The sequence below is a fragment of the Schistocerca americana genome, chromosome 2 (assembly GCF_021461395.2).
Source record: "Schistocerca americana isolate TAMUIC-IGC-003095 chromosome 2, iqSchAmer2.1, whole genome shotgun sequence".
NCBI classification, from domain to species: Eukaryota; Metazoa; Arthropoda; class Insecta; order Orthoptera; family Acrididae; genus Schistocerca; species Schistocerca americana.
The window spans coordinates 436,770,952-436,785,304 of record NC_060120.1 but is presented as its reverse complement, the minus strand read 5'-3'; the positions used below and the strand labels follow the sequence as shown (position 1 = coordinate 436,785,304).

General features: G+C 37.8%; 1 long non-coding RNA gene across 1 annotated transcript in view; it reads left to right on the top strand.

The window, feature by feature from the left end:
- LOC124596131 overlaps positions 1-14,353 on the top strand; it is a 69,042-nt gene that overhangs the window by 35,078 nt on the left and 19,611 nt on the right. The window contains exon 2 of the long non-coding RNA XR_006978283.1: positions 6,705-6,843. This is a non-coding gene — a long non-coding RNA (uncharacterized LOC124596131). The remainder of the gene's footprint in view (positions 1-6,704; positions 6,844-14,353) is intronic.

Sequence of the window (14,353 nt, the reverse complement as noted above, 5' to 3'; positions counted from 1 at the left end):
GGAGAGGGAAAGACGAAAGGATGTGGGTTTTAAGGGAGAGGGTAAGGAGTCATTCCAATCCCGGGAGCGGAAAGACTTACCTTAGGGGGAAAAAAGGACGTTCGCAACAAACTCTTGCCTCATCAGGAAAGAAGGAAGGAGAGGGAAAGACGAAAGGATGTGGGTTTTAAGGGAGAGGGTAAGGAGTCATTCCAATCCCGGTAGCGGAAAGACTTACCTTAGGGGGAAAAAAGGACGGGTATACACTCGCACACACACACATATCCATATACTACACTGTGGCAAAGCCATGTACTCCAGAGTGTAGAACCAAGTACCCGTTCTGTTAACAGGAACAGACAGAATAATAATGTTCACACAGGCAACGCAGATAGGTATGGCAAAGCTAGTATGTTTCAATGTGAGCACAGAGCCATACATGTTGGCAGTTATCCGTGCGGTTTGTGACAACAAAACCCATGTAACATTCTGCAAGGGATTATGTCACAAAATGTGAGCAACTTAACTGGATGTGATCACAGTCTTTTGCAACGCAGTTCAGTTGTGGGGGGCAGTATCTCCAAAGTCAGAATTGCCCATGGAAGAGAGTTTGATAAAGAAAACACAGTTCCAGCCTGTTATTGGTGACAAAAAGTCAGTTCAACTAGTTGTTTTCATATGTAGTTTTGGAACTTACCTATAACATGGAGTGAGAGACAAAAGATTCATTTAGTATGATCTCACACTCCAGGTGAGCCAACGTTGTGAGCTATGCAAGTCTCCAAATAATAATTTTAATTAGCCAAGCAATGTCACAGTGTTGAGTCTTTATGCTCCACAATGGAGTGGTAATAACAAGCAAACAGTGAGAATAGTCAAAGTGGCAGCAGGTGCACATCAGCCAGGTTCATCTGCATTGAAAAACTAAATTTGGCCACAATATACTCTCCAATGTTGGCCGTGGAGGACAAAAAGAGCAAACTTATTCACAATCTTAGTCATGCATCACAATTATTGAGACACAATGACAAATGTTACGATTAGAACATAGGTCTTGTGCAAGTACAGAGAAAGAGATAGACTAGACCGTGGTGGGAGGTAGTGTTAACATATACCTGTGAAAGTAGTAGTCATCACAGGAGCTTCCACAAACGTGACGAGTGTGGAGTTTTTCAAGAGGCTAACCCAAGTCCAAGGAATACTCACTTTGCTGCCACAGAAGCACTGTCCCAACTGATTAAATATCAAAACAAGTCATAATCATTGTCAGAATGGACTCTTGAGTAACTTTCTTGTCATCTGGGGACTCTTGGTCACTTGTGTTTCAAGTTGTGAGCTTTTCAGGGAAAGAGAGAGACGAATTGACCTCTCTCATGGAGAAGTCATGATGATCAATGAAGGCAAACTAGTAGCTTTGGTATTGTTTTCAGACAAGTCTGGAACAGTCAAGGGCTATGAGTACAACATTGAGGTAATTCATCATGAAACATACTGTCATGACAATTATTCTGTACCTTGTAACTTAACATGACAAGGAATGTAAATTAATGTTTAAGAATATATTGGCTAACTAAGAACATGTGAAGCTTAAAATCTGAGACAAATTTTAACAATGGGGAGGGATATGTTGAGTAATATGGGTTCCAAGTTCTAACATTTTTAACGGAATTCAAGCATCTTGACATAAAATAGGATAGTTATGCCGTGATTAGCAGTGGTCCATGGAAGCATGGTGATGCAAGACAGATAAGCAGCACAGCCTACAACTCCACAGTAACTGAGTGAGAGAGAGAGCACACACAGCAGGAAAACAGAGGACAATGACTAAGCAAAATAACACACAGGCCCATTCACGCAGTGGAATGCTGCAAGAAGCAATAGCCATGGCTAGGGAAACCACTCGCAGACCAATTTAATTTGCTGCTAAGAGGGAATTAAAGCAAGAGTAGCAGAATAATGAGACCACATGCAGTCATCACTAGTAAACTGCACGCACAGAACTACGGAGAACGATTCAGGTCAATGGGAACAATGGAGTCCGTGTTGACGACATTCCATTCCATGACTAAGTTGTTTTAGTAAGTCTTGGCTCAGATCAACCAGCACAACAGTACTAGCCAGCAGTGCAGTGCCGTTGTCATGCCAACCACTATGGATGGGAGAGCCGATGAACTACCAGCAGCAGTGCAGTACCAGGTGCTGTATTCTCAGAGTGTGGGGCTGACGACTATGACCAGGATGGTAGTACTGGGTTCAACGCCTGCTGCCTACACCACACGGAAGATGGGGTGGTCCAGGGAAGAAGAGACACGGAGTGGGATTAAGAACACTCCCTCAGCTGGCAGCAGGCATCCATGCAGTACCAGGCTGGGCTAAGCATATGTATTGATGCAGGAGGAACAGCGTCTCCCTAGGATGCAGGCACAAGGAAAGTGCAGCGTGACCAGGGCAGGAGGCAACTACAGTCAACAGGGCACCACGCTTCATAAAGTTGTCACAATAAATGATTCACTGAATAATCATGTTTTTTTAGTGCCAAAGGCGCTTCCAGATGATTCTTGATGTCATGCAGAGGTGTCGTCCACTCAGCACCTTTGTAATATAGCTGCACGCTGGTTTGTCAAATATATAGAGATTGAAAAATAAAATTTCAAGTCTCATATATCTGACAGACATGTGTGAAGCTGTATTATTATAATTGCAGCATGTTCTCAGTACAGCAATGAGACTGATACGTAATTACATTTCTGGGAGACCAGATAACTGGAAGATGACAGCTAGTTACTGTTGAAATTGGTCATGAAATAAACTATTTTACATCTAGCAATTTTGATTTTAATATTATAAATTACAACATTAGACCACCTCAACAACATGTGTTATTTAGATATTATTGTATTAGGTTTATGTCATCTTTTTAAAAAAACATACTCTTAATAAATGTTAGTTGTTATTTCTTACTGTGTTACCACATATCTGTTAAATTGCTCATGTGTCAAAGAAGTGTGAATGCAATCAACTACCTTTAAGGAACTACAACAGAGAAACATTTTTCCACTGTTGTGGATATTTGGGCAGAATAACAATAGCATTCAGTTACTACTGGCCTTAGAAGGAACCAGATGTTAGAGGAATGATGTAACAATATTCAGATCTGAAAATAAGATGCAAGACAGTTAATTGTCAATGCAACAGCAAAGTGGGTAAGCAGTTAAGAAGTAGTAATCTGAATGCTGCACATTCCTTTCAGAACTTTCATTACAGGTATGGTACCAAAAATAATAAAGGAGATCAATACTCAGAACACAGATACAGACCATAAGTATTTTTTGAAAAACACTGCAAAACTAATAACTATATCCAGTTTACAATTGATTGAGGTGCAAGATGTTTCTGATATGATGAAAAAGTTGAGGATCACCTTGAATAGTGATATTTATGGACTAAATATAAGAATGTTAAAATGGTCCATTCACCTAGCAGAATTAGTGATACATATAATGAATACACACATACTAGAAGCCCAGTTCTCAAGGCTGCTGAAGTACGTGAAAGCTACTCTAGTTTGAGATGTAGCATGTTGGAATACAATCCATCTTTGTTTCCTGGTCCCTGGAATAACAATTTTTTTTCACTTTTCATTCTATATCTAATGTAGCTGCACACACAATAGGTAATACAAACAGGAATATGCCAAATTGTTACTTATGCAATATCTCATCCAGACTTTTAATTCTGTTTATATTTATCTTCCTGTTTATAATGATGCACTTAGTTTAACTAGAAGCCTAAGTAATTAAAAGATATAGGAAATTAAAGTTATAACAACATCATACAATCGAAAAACATTGTGAGGAAATAAACAGCACAGGAGGTATTTTTACCAATTCAGTTATACCTAAAGGACCAAAATCAGACCATAATACTGAATGGCTCTTCTGGAGAACCTTCTTCATTGGCGTGGGGTACCTAAGTTGTGATGTGCCCAAAGGCCCAATTTTAGGTCCACTACTATTTCTTATTTTCATAAATAACCTCCCTCTTTGTTCTGATACAAAGAGTAATTTTATACTTTTTGCAGATGATACATCAATTCTCATTGATGAACTGTCTGACAACAATCTTGAACAAACTACAAACAAAGTTTTCTCTGAAGTTTTAAACTGGTTTTCTGCAAATTGTCTCTCGCTCAATACAGACAAAGCATATTATTTGAGCTTTCATGCACCACAAAGAAATCTTGAAGAAATTAACATAAAGTGTAGAGATCAACTAATACAAAAAATTGATGCAAAGTTCCTAGGTGCATATGTAGACAGCAAATGTAATTGGTTTACCCACATACTTCATCTCTATAAAACACAGCTCAGCTGTATATACACTATGAGTTATTGCTTCTGTGACTGAAGTGGATATCATTAAGGCTTCCTACATTGCTTACTTTCATTCAATAATGTCTTTTGCTATTATGTTCTGGGAGAACCAAACATTCACAAAAACAAAACAAAAAATGTCACCGTTCAAAGAAAAAAAAAAAGAAAGAAAGAAAACCTATTAGAATAATGAGTGGTGTCCACCATTGGTACTCTTACAGAAACTTGTCTCAAAAGGCTGGGATCTTTACCACCTCCTCATAGTATAATTTTTCTTGTTGACCTTTCTCTGTAAAAGCTTTTCTCTATAGAAAGGCAAGTAGTGTGTTTACATTTCGTAGCATGCCATTGCAGCTGTAGCGGTTATAAAGCTAAGTACTGACAAAGTTGTTTGTGCACTGTTACACAGTTATTAAATTTAATAGTTTTCAATGGTGTTTCATGCTGTTTGTGACAGAATAACGATTTAATAAACATTTGGAAATGTTTACTCGCTGTGTTTTTTAGAGTTTTCTGTGCATTGAAGTCATTTAGTAAATTACATGCTGTAGTTTTCAGCTGAATTTTCTTATTGTTTTTAGTGAAATATTTCAGTAAAATTTCCATTCACTGTTTTAACTTATTGTGTGTTCCAGTGGCTGCTTGAATTTTTCGTTTTGTCTAATAAATTTTGTGAAGTCTTGTTGGTATTCGTATAATATGTTGTTGCTTTCTTAGTACAGAGAGAATTTGAAGACTGCTATTGTTAGTTCTATAAATAATTCTACTGATGTAACTGAACTTAGGTAACATAGATGTTCAGTTTGTTTTCAGTAACTGTAAAATTTTATCATGAGTGAGAAGTGTGGGCTCTGTTGTAGGTTTGTGAGAAGTGGGTTATGGTGTGGAATTTGTTCAAAGTATTTTCATTGGTGTATGCAGTGGAAAAGCCATTGGGTATTCTAGTGAGATCCTCTCCTGGGAATGCAGAATCTATAGTAGAAATAAGTTGATAGAGGAGCAGGAGCATAAGATTTGTGCCCTTCAGGTGCAGTTACAACATGCAAAGGAGGAACTAGATAGTTTGAGAAGGGTGAAGGATGCTGAGGAACAGCAACTGGCAGTTGGCAAGAAGGCAGCTAGGAGGAGGGGGTAATAAGACAGCTGTACTTTGCATATATGGAATGTATGTGACCAACTGTCAGAGTTAAGTGGAGAGGAGCCTCTTGTAGCTGTAGGTGTAGGAAACATGCAGCAATCCTCAGCAGTTAGGAGGCCTAAGCCAGTTGCAAAGTCTAACAGCAAGAAGAAGGTTCTGCTGCTAGGTGGTTCACATGGTAGAGGTGCGGGCCAGAAGTTACAGGCAGTGTTGGGGAGTGAGTACCATGTCACCAGCATTGTTAAGCCTAGTGCAGGTTTGGCTCAGGTGACAGAAAGCATACAGGAGTTATGTAGAAATGTTATGAAGGAATATCAGGTAGTGATAATGGGTGGAGCAGGGAATAGTCTTGATAGGGATGCGGAATATGATGTGGGTGGTGACCTGGTAAAGATAGCTACTCAAACTGGTGGCACTAATGTGCATTTCTTGCAGCTGTTTCATTGTCATGACCAGCCTCATCTTAATGTGTTAACTTGGGCTGGAGAAGGAACTGATGGCAGAGGACATCGGTGACATTGCAATGGTGTCAGTTGAGTCTATCAGTAGATTGGGCTTCACTAGGCATGGCCTGCGCCTCAATTGGTATGGGAAGGGGAGGCTGGCAAAGCTTATAGGTGACAGAGTAGTGGCTAGTGGTGGGAACACTCATGGGAAAATTCCTGTAGTAGTTGGTGTTAGAGCTGCACCTTTTTTAGATAGAAGTCCACTGATAGGTATACCTGCTTAAAGGAAATCCCTCTAACTAAGTAATCACCTTCAGAGGACATCATGTTTCCAAGTAGAGAAGGAATTAGCACATTTCATCAAAATATTAGAGGTATTAGAAAATGAAGTTAATGAACTGCTTATAGACATTGACTCTGAAATTATTGGTATGTCAGAGCACCACTTAAATAATTTGACAATTCAGAGGCTTCCCTTACCAGGATACAGGTTAGCAGGCTGTTTTTCAAGGCATTCCTTGTGGAGTGGAGGAGTGGCCATGTATGTAAAAAACAGTGTTCCGTTTGAGTTCATAGATATATCTTGGCACTGCACTGAACAGAAATAATCGTGTTACCATTATTGCTGTAAACAATTTCATGTTGGATGGTTTGTTTCAAAATAAGGCACAAATCAGAAACATTCTGAAATGTACTTCTTCATATAGCTACCTGCTTTGAGAAATTTTAGCAATACATATTTTGTGGAGCATGCTTTATTTTAAACAGGTCTTGACAAGAATACAAATAAAGTAACGTGGTGCAGAAGATGGCCTTTATGCAGCAGCAGATCCCACACATACTGGTGAGCAGAGAAGCCAGACAACACATACATGTGGGTGCTGTTACGGCAGACTGCAAGGAACAGGTACACTGCAGCAGCTGTTAAACAATTTTTACAAATTAATGCTCACTGATGCAGTATAGACCAATACTGCTCATTCAAGCCATTATAAATTTAACAAAAATGCTGCTACTTTTAAAAATGCACTTCTGTCTCATATATTAAAGTTGTTGCTAATTGTACCTCTATTAGTTACTTAATATCCTGATGAACACGTCATTTTGCAATGTGACAGTATTATGTATATTCTCTTACTATAGCCATTGAACCACAATTTCCGCAGTTCCTCTTTCAAGTGTCTTGCATTGACAATTCAGTGTGCTCTTTTGATTAATGTGTGCCTGTGGAAAACTTCTGATTTGAGTATGGGAGATTGTCTGCAAGTATCTGCCAGTGCTGACAGGATTTCTGTATACTCTGTGGCTGAATGAGTCATCAGGTTTTTGGTAACATTATTTATCAAACAAAGGTAGCATGTCATTCCTTTCAATTACCACCATGAATGATTGTGGTTCCTTTCCACCACATGACCAAATGACAAAGGTATTATTTACCTACCAGAGCCAATTTCTGAGTCACAACATTTATTTATAAGACAACAAGACATTGTGGTCAAACATCTGGAAGTTTTACTGGAGATGATAATGGCCAAGAAAACCTAGGTTGGCATATACTGGTTTCCTCTATTTGGATAAGGAAAACTGCATATAATATTAAACATAGTTCTATCATTACCAATTAGAGAAAAAAATTTCTGGGAGGAGAATAAGAGGTCAGAGTTTGCTCAAGAAGCCTGAGAGCTAGATAGTCACAATAATAAAAAGTTTTGAAAATAAAATAAACAGCACTGATGCAGGTAGCTACCGCAACCATGTGATTCAATCTGGATCAATCTAAGAAACAGTAGACAGACTAGGATTAGAATTCACTGAGCAGTAATACCATCTTGCATTAGCTTGAGTATTAGACATTAACTGACTAAAAGCTGAGATACTGACTATTTGTTATGACTTCCAAGTAATCTACTGTTCATAGCTTTTTATTTACTTTATTTTTCCATCCATAGACAATAAATATTGTGTGGATGCTGTCCAAATGTATGTTTTGTTTATGGGAAACCATTTCAAGGAAACTGAATGCAAAAATATATAAACAAAAAATTATGAACAAAATAATACAAGATCATACAATACATAGTAACAAAGAATAACACAAGATCATACAATACATAACATTAGCATTCCAGCTAAAGTGGGCGGAGATAACAGTCATTGCATGAGGTGCACCTACTTGTGGCAATGTGTGTGTCTTCCCTTCTTTCCTGAAGAAGACTCTGGCCAAAAGCCAAGTGTGTACCAGTCTTCTCATTGCATCTGTCTGCAACTCAACATGTCATCTTTACAGTCAGTAGAAACCTATCCTTTTCATAACTGTTGATATCCCAGTCTGGACTTTCGATTGTTTAAATACATAGTAATACAACTTTATACATGTGTATGCTTATGGTATTATAACTGTATAGCCTGTTTTCCAAAGCACTTACTTTTTCTCTTATATCCACCATATTAATTAAGTAGAGATTTTACATTACACAACAGCTTTCTGTTAGATATGCACATACAATAAAATGTTTAGGTGGCAAAAGACAGTATTTTCAATTTTGCCTTAATACAGATATTGTCAGATATGTTTATTGGCCAGCATGATCATTTACAAAGTAATAACATTGGTTGACTAGACTTTTTAAAAAAAAATTCTGCTATAAATTTGTTTTCATATTTTAACTTTTTGATGTTGACTGGTAGTCTGCTGTAAAGTTTTGTACCCATCACTCACATGTCTTCGAGTGTTTGTTCTTCTTGTTTATTGAGTATGGAGTGCTGTGCTATTTTAGGTACTTCGGTTATGGAAGTGAGCATTTGCTTCAAAATCTGCAAGGTGGGCTGACATAAAAAATGCATCTGTCCATATATAATGAAGATATTTTTAGTATTTTAAGGTTTTTGAATATGGGTTTGCAGCGTGTCTGCAGCTGACTGTGTTATTATTTAGATACCCTCTTTCATAGTAAAAAATTGTGTTAGGCAGCAAGAGATAAAACTCCAAAGTATTATTCCACATAGTGCAAGAGATTGAAAATAACCAAAATATGTCATCCAGGCATCCTCTGAGGTATAAACATTTGCTATAATTCTAAGAGCAAAACAGGCTGAATTAAGTTTCTGTGCAAGTTTCGTTATATGGTCAATAAAATTTAAGCTCTCATCAACATGAATCCCCAGCAATTTTGTACATGTCACTCTGTGTACTGCTTCCAGGCAAGATGGCGCCAATACAGAAAGTACGTGTAGGTTCAGATCCCAGTTATGAGGATAAAAGTAATAGTAATTGTAAATTGTGTATCAGAAAAGTTCGTAAAGGAATTCAGTGTAGAACCTGCAAGTACTGGTTTCATGAAAATTGCTGCAAGATCAACTTAAAACTCGTAACTGATGACTATTTGTGGACCTGTGAGCCGTGCATAGCAGCCGCGTGTGAAAGTAAATTTTCAAACATTATCAAAAATAAGGACGAAATAATCAGAATGCTACAAACCGATATTGAAGTGCTAGAAGTGAAATACGCTGTCCTCCAAGACCGATATACAGCTCTACAAAACGGTAGTGCTTCGACAGTGTGTGTAGATCAGTGTTGTGTACGTCGTGAAAACGTAACCGTCGACGACGCCACATTTATATACAAGAAAGGAAACCCACAAGTGAATAAAGAAGCCTCAACAGTGGACAAAGTTCAGTGCTTGATAAACAGTGATAATTCAAACAACAAAAACAGTGCATCTAAAATTGTAGTAGACGGCAACACGTGTACACAAAACACGCGTGGTTGCGTAAGAAAAAGTTCTGATCGCGTACGTAAACAAACACAACGGAAAAATAACGTAAAAATATTTGGAGGCAGTCATGCTCGCAATATTTCGACATGCATGTCGAACTCTGCTCAAGATGGTTCGTGTATATCTGCAATTGTTAAACCAGGTGCAAAATTCGTGAATGTGGTAGAAGACATACACACAGAATGTGCTAAATTCACGGAAAAAGACTGTGTTGCGATAATCGCAGGAGCAAACGATGTTTATTGCAACGAGGCCAGCACTTTCATTAAAAAGCTACTCGTATTGCTGCAGTTATTACAGCATACAAACATAATACTAACAACTGTGCCCACGAGATATGACCTGGCAGACTGGTCTTGTGTGAACAGAGAAATTCGCCTAACGAATAGTAAACTGAAACACTTTTGCACTAAGTTTACGAATGTGACACTACTGGATACAGACAGGTATGAGAGTCACTGCTTCACAAAGCATGGACTACATCTAAATCAGTTTGGCAAAAATAAACTAGCAGCAGACATTGCAAAAGCTTTTCATGAAATAATAGGCCTAAACAATAACGATCATGAAAGCAGACCAGTCATAGCCCTAACTAACGAGGGAAACTAGTGAGCTGGGCCAACTCTAGCACGATTTGGTCCAGTAACAAAGATCTGCAACAAGTAATTAATACACAAACGAAAGTTCACTCAAACAGCAATACAATTAAAGACAAACAAAAGTTAACAGTGTTTCGTCAGAACATAAGAGGCCTATACTGCAAGCTGGATCAGTTCACAGTAAATATAGAAGACACAAAAGGTATAAACAGTGCCCACATTCTGTGTCTAACAGAACACCATATCACTGCTGGTATTGAAGTGGTCCCTATTCCCAACTATGTTTTGGCAACGTCTTATTGCAGGAACTATATGGACAAAGGAGGAGTAGCTGTATATGTAAAAAACAATGTCTTGTTCACGACAATAGATGTACAAAGATTCTGCTTTGAGCTACATTTTGAAGTATATGCTATAGAGGTGCCAGACACTGTCTCCAGATTAACAGTTGTGGCAGTTTACAGGGCACTATCTGGAAATTTTAAAGTGTTTGTTAAACAATTAGATACTCTTTTGTTGTACTTAAGTAGAAAAAATAGGGGCATGGTAGTTGTTGGGGATTTTAACATAGATTTCTTGGTTAATTCTCCCTGCAAGGTGGAGTTTGAAAATCTCATGTGCACGTACAACCTTGTTCCCGTGGTTAGCTCGCCCACCAGAACCACAACCTCTTCCAGTACTCTCATTGATAACGTTTTTGTTGATCAGAGTAAAGTCAACCATATTAATATTGAAATGGTTATAAATGGTCTGTCTGACCATGACGGACAACGAGTTACTTTCAACAGCTTGGGAATTCCTCTGAGTGACACCTCACTTAAATGGAAAACAGTAAGGAAAATAAGTGAGGAAGCTATTCAAACGTTCAGATCATGTCTTCAGCATACTGACTGGACACCGGTTTATCTAGTAGAAACTGCTAATTCAAAATACAATTTATTCACAAATGAGATAACAGGTATCTTTGAAAGTGTATTTCCAAAAAGTCATACAGAGTCCAACCTGCAAGGGCTGCAAAAAAACCATGGCTCACTAAGGGCATCATAGCTTCCTGTCAGAGAAAAAGACAACTCTACATAGCATCAAAGACTTCTAACAACCCTGCTCAGCTAAAACATTATAAACTCTACTGTAATATTCTTGCCAAAGTAATTAAAAACTCTAAAAGTATGTGTATAGCATCTGAAATTACTAATTCTGAAAATAAAATTAAAACAATCTGGAATGTGTAAAAGAGAGAAACAGGGACTGTAAACTACACCAAAGACAAAAAAAATGGTTCAAATGGCTCTGAGCACTATGGGACTCAACATCTTAGGTCATAAGTCCCCTAGAACTTAGAACTACTTAAACCTAACTAACCTAAGGACATCACACACACCCATGCCCGAGGCAGGATTCGAACCTGCGACCGTAGCAGTCCCACGGTTCCGGACTGCAGCGCCAGAACCGCTAGACCACCGCGGCCGGCCAAAGACAAAAATATTGTTTTAACTGTTGACAACTCAGAGATAACTAATAGTGAGGAAATTGCTGAAATCTTTAACCAACATTTTTTAACTGTCCCAACACAGATAGGTTGCCATGGTTCTGTAGATAAAGCTGCCCGTATAATGAAAAATAATTTTCCAGAACCATTCAGTCAAATAAGTGTGCTTCCCATTACTGCCAATGAAATCAAAAAAATCATACAGTCTTTGAAAAATAAACATTCTGCTGGTATCGACGATATTTCAAGCAAGCTGTTGAAAGCTTGCTGTAGTGAAGTGACCGAAGTTTTGTCTCACATCTGCAACACATCCATGCAACAAGGAGTGTTTCCAGATAGAATGAAATACTCTGTTGTCAGGCCCCTGTACAAAGCAGGGGATGCTACAAATGTGTCAAACTATCGCCCTATCTCTCTATTAACAACATTTTCAAAAGTCCTAGAAAAAGCTCTGTACAACAGGATTGTGGCACATCTTGGTGACCTGAACATCATTAACAGTCAGCAGTTTGGTTTTCAAAAGGGAGTTTCAATAGATAACGCAATTTTCTCATTCACAAATGATGTTCTAGAGTCTATAAACAGCAAGAGGCTGCCAATTGGTGTCTTATGCGACCTATCAAAGGCGTTCGACTGTGTAGATCACCAGATACTCTTCAAGAAGGCCTGTCATTATGGAATTACAGGACCTGTAGGGAACTGGTTAAAATCGTACCTCCAAAATAGCAAGCAGAAGATTATTCTAGATGTTTCAGATAGTGTATCACAATATACAGTGGACTCTGAGTGGGGAATTGTGCAGCATGGAGTGCCACAGGGATCAGTGCTTGGGCCCTTGCTGTTCCTCATATATGTTAATGACCTGCCTTTATCCATCAATAAGAAGTGTAGATTTCAATGTTCGCTGATGATACGAGCATTGTGGTGGATAATGTGTCAGCTACTGACTTAGAATCCGAGGTCAATGATATCCTTAAAGAAGTTCTGGGTTGGTTTAGTATTAACTCCCTTTCAATAAACCTGAAAAAAACCAATTTTATCCAGTTCCAGACAACCCACAAAAACCCAAAAGAAATAGTTATCACATAGAATGATCAGATGATAAAGCAAGTGTACTTATCAAAATTCCTAGGCGTATACGTGGACAGTAGGCTGAACTGGGAACATCACGTTCTACAAACACTAAAACGGCTGACGTCGGCAACATTTGCCTTACGAATTTTGTCACGCTTCAATGACATTACCATCTCAAAGTCAGCTTACTTTGGCTATTTTCATTCAGTCATGTGTTATGGCATCATCTTCTGGGGCAATACACCTGCCGCAAAGAAAATCCTCACAGCACAAAAAAGAGCAATAAGAATCATTTGGGTGTACCCCCACGAACCTCATGTCAAAATCTTTTTAAACGACTTGAAATACTGACAGCAACATCTCAGTACATATATTCACTGATGTGCTTCATAATAAATAACCCCACTCTGTATGAAACGAATTGCCTACATCATGAACATAACACGAGAAGAAAAGAGGATTTCCACTGTGAGTTAAAGAACTTGACACTTATTCAGAAAGGGGTAAAGTACGCTGGAAAATTTTCAATTCCCTACCCAACAGCATCAAAAGTATAAGGAGTAGTACATCAGTATTTAAACGTAGCTTGAGAAATTATTTACTTGAGACCTCACTTTATTCACTAGAGGAATTCTTTCAGAGAAATAAGTAAAACCCAGATTGGAAAGATGTTTTTAAATTTTTTGACACTGTTTACTGTTAAACTAATGTAATAATGCCCTAATGTAAAAATTCCTGTTTTTCTCATTTCCATTTTTGGGTCACTTTTAAACCCAAAGTGGGGAGTTTTGATTACTGTTCAAGGTTAAAATAGATGCAATAATGCCCTAAATATGAAACTGCTATCTTCACATTTATGTTGACTAGTTTTTAAGCCAATAAGTGACTTTTGTGCACTGTTATTAATACTATAACCATGTCTTTATTCTATGTATTTTATTATGTACATTGACACGTTCCACATCTGAGTGACTTGCTCACATGTACAGATCTATGGAACAAGTATATAAATAAAAATAAATAAAAAATAAAATTTGTCACCCATCACCAGATCAAGATTTACATTTTGACTTATTTTTTGAAATTTCATGTAATGCGTGAGTGACTGCACAAACAGAAGATTTTTCAGAGAGTTTAAATTGTAAAAACCCTGCTGTAAAATCAACTGATGCAAGTATTCCTTAGGTTAAAAAAAATATGTGGTTTACATAATAGTTACATAATTTCTCTCAGTTCCAATCTGTGGCAGTAAATGTTTCATTAAAGTTCTCTGTTTATTGATGTTCCAGTAAAGTTACCAAAAATGCTACTACATTGAAAAAGATGTATAAAACAGCTACTATTTAATTCTACAGATTGCTTGATTACTGCTTAAGGTAATTGACTTTCCTCTAAAAACATTACTTATATTGCACTATACTGTTTAAAATAAAAATAGGCACTCATTATGGATCCAACAGGTCTTTGTAGAAACAGTTG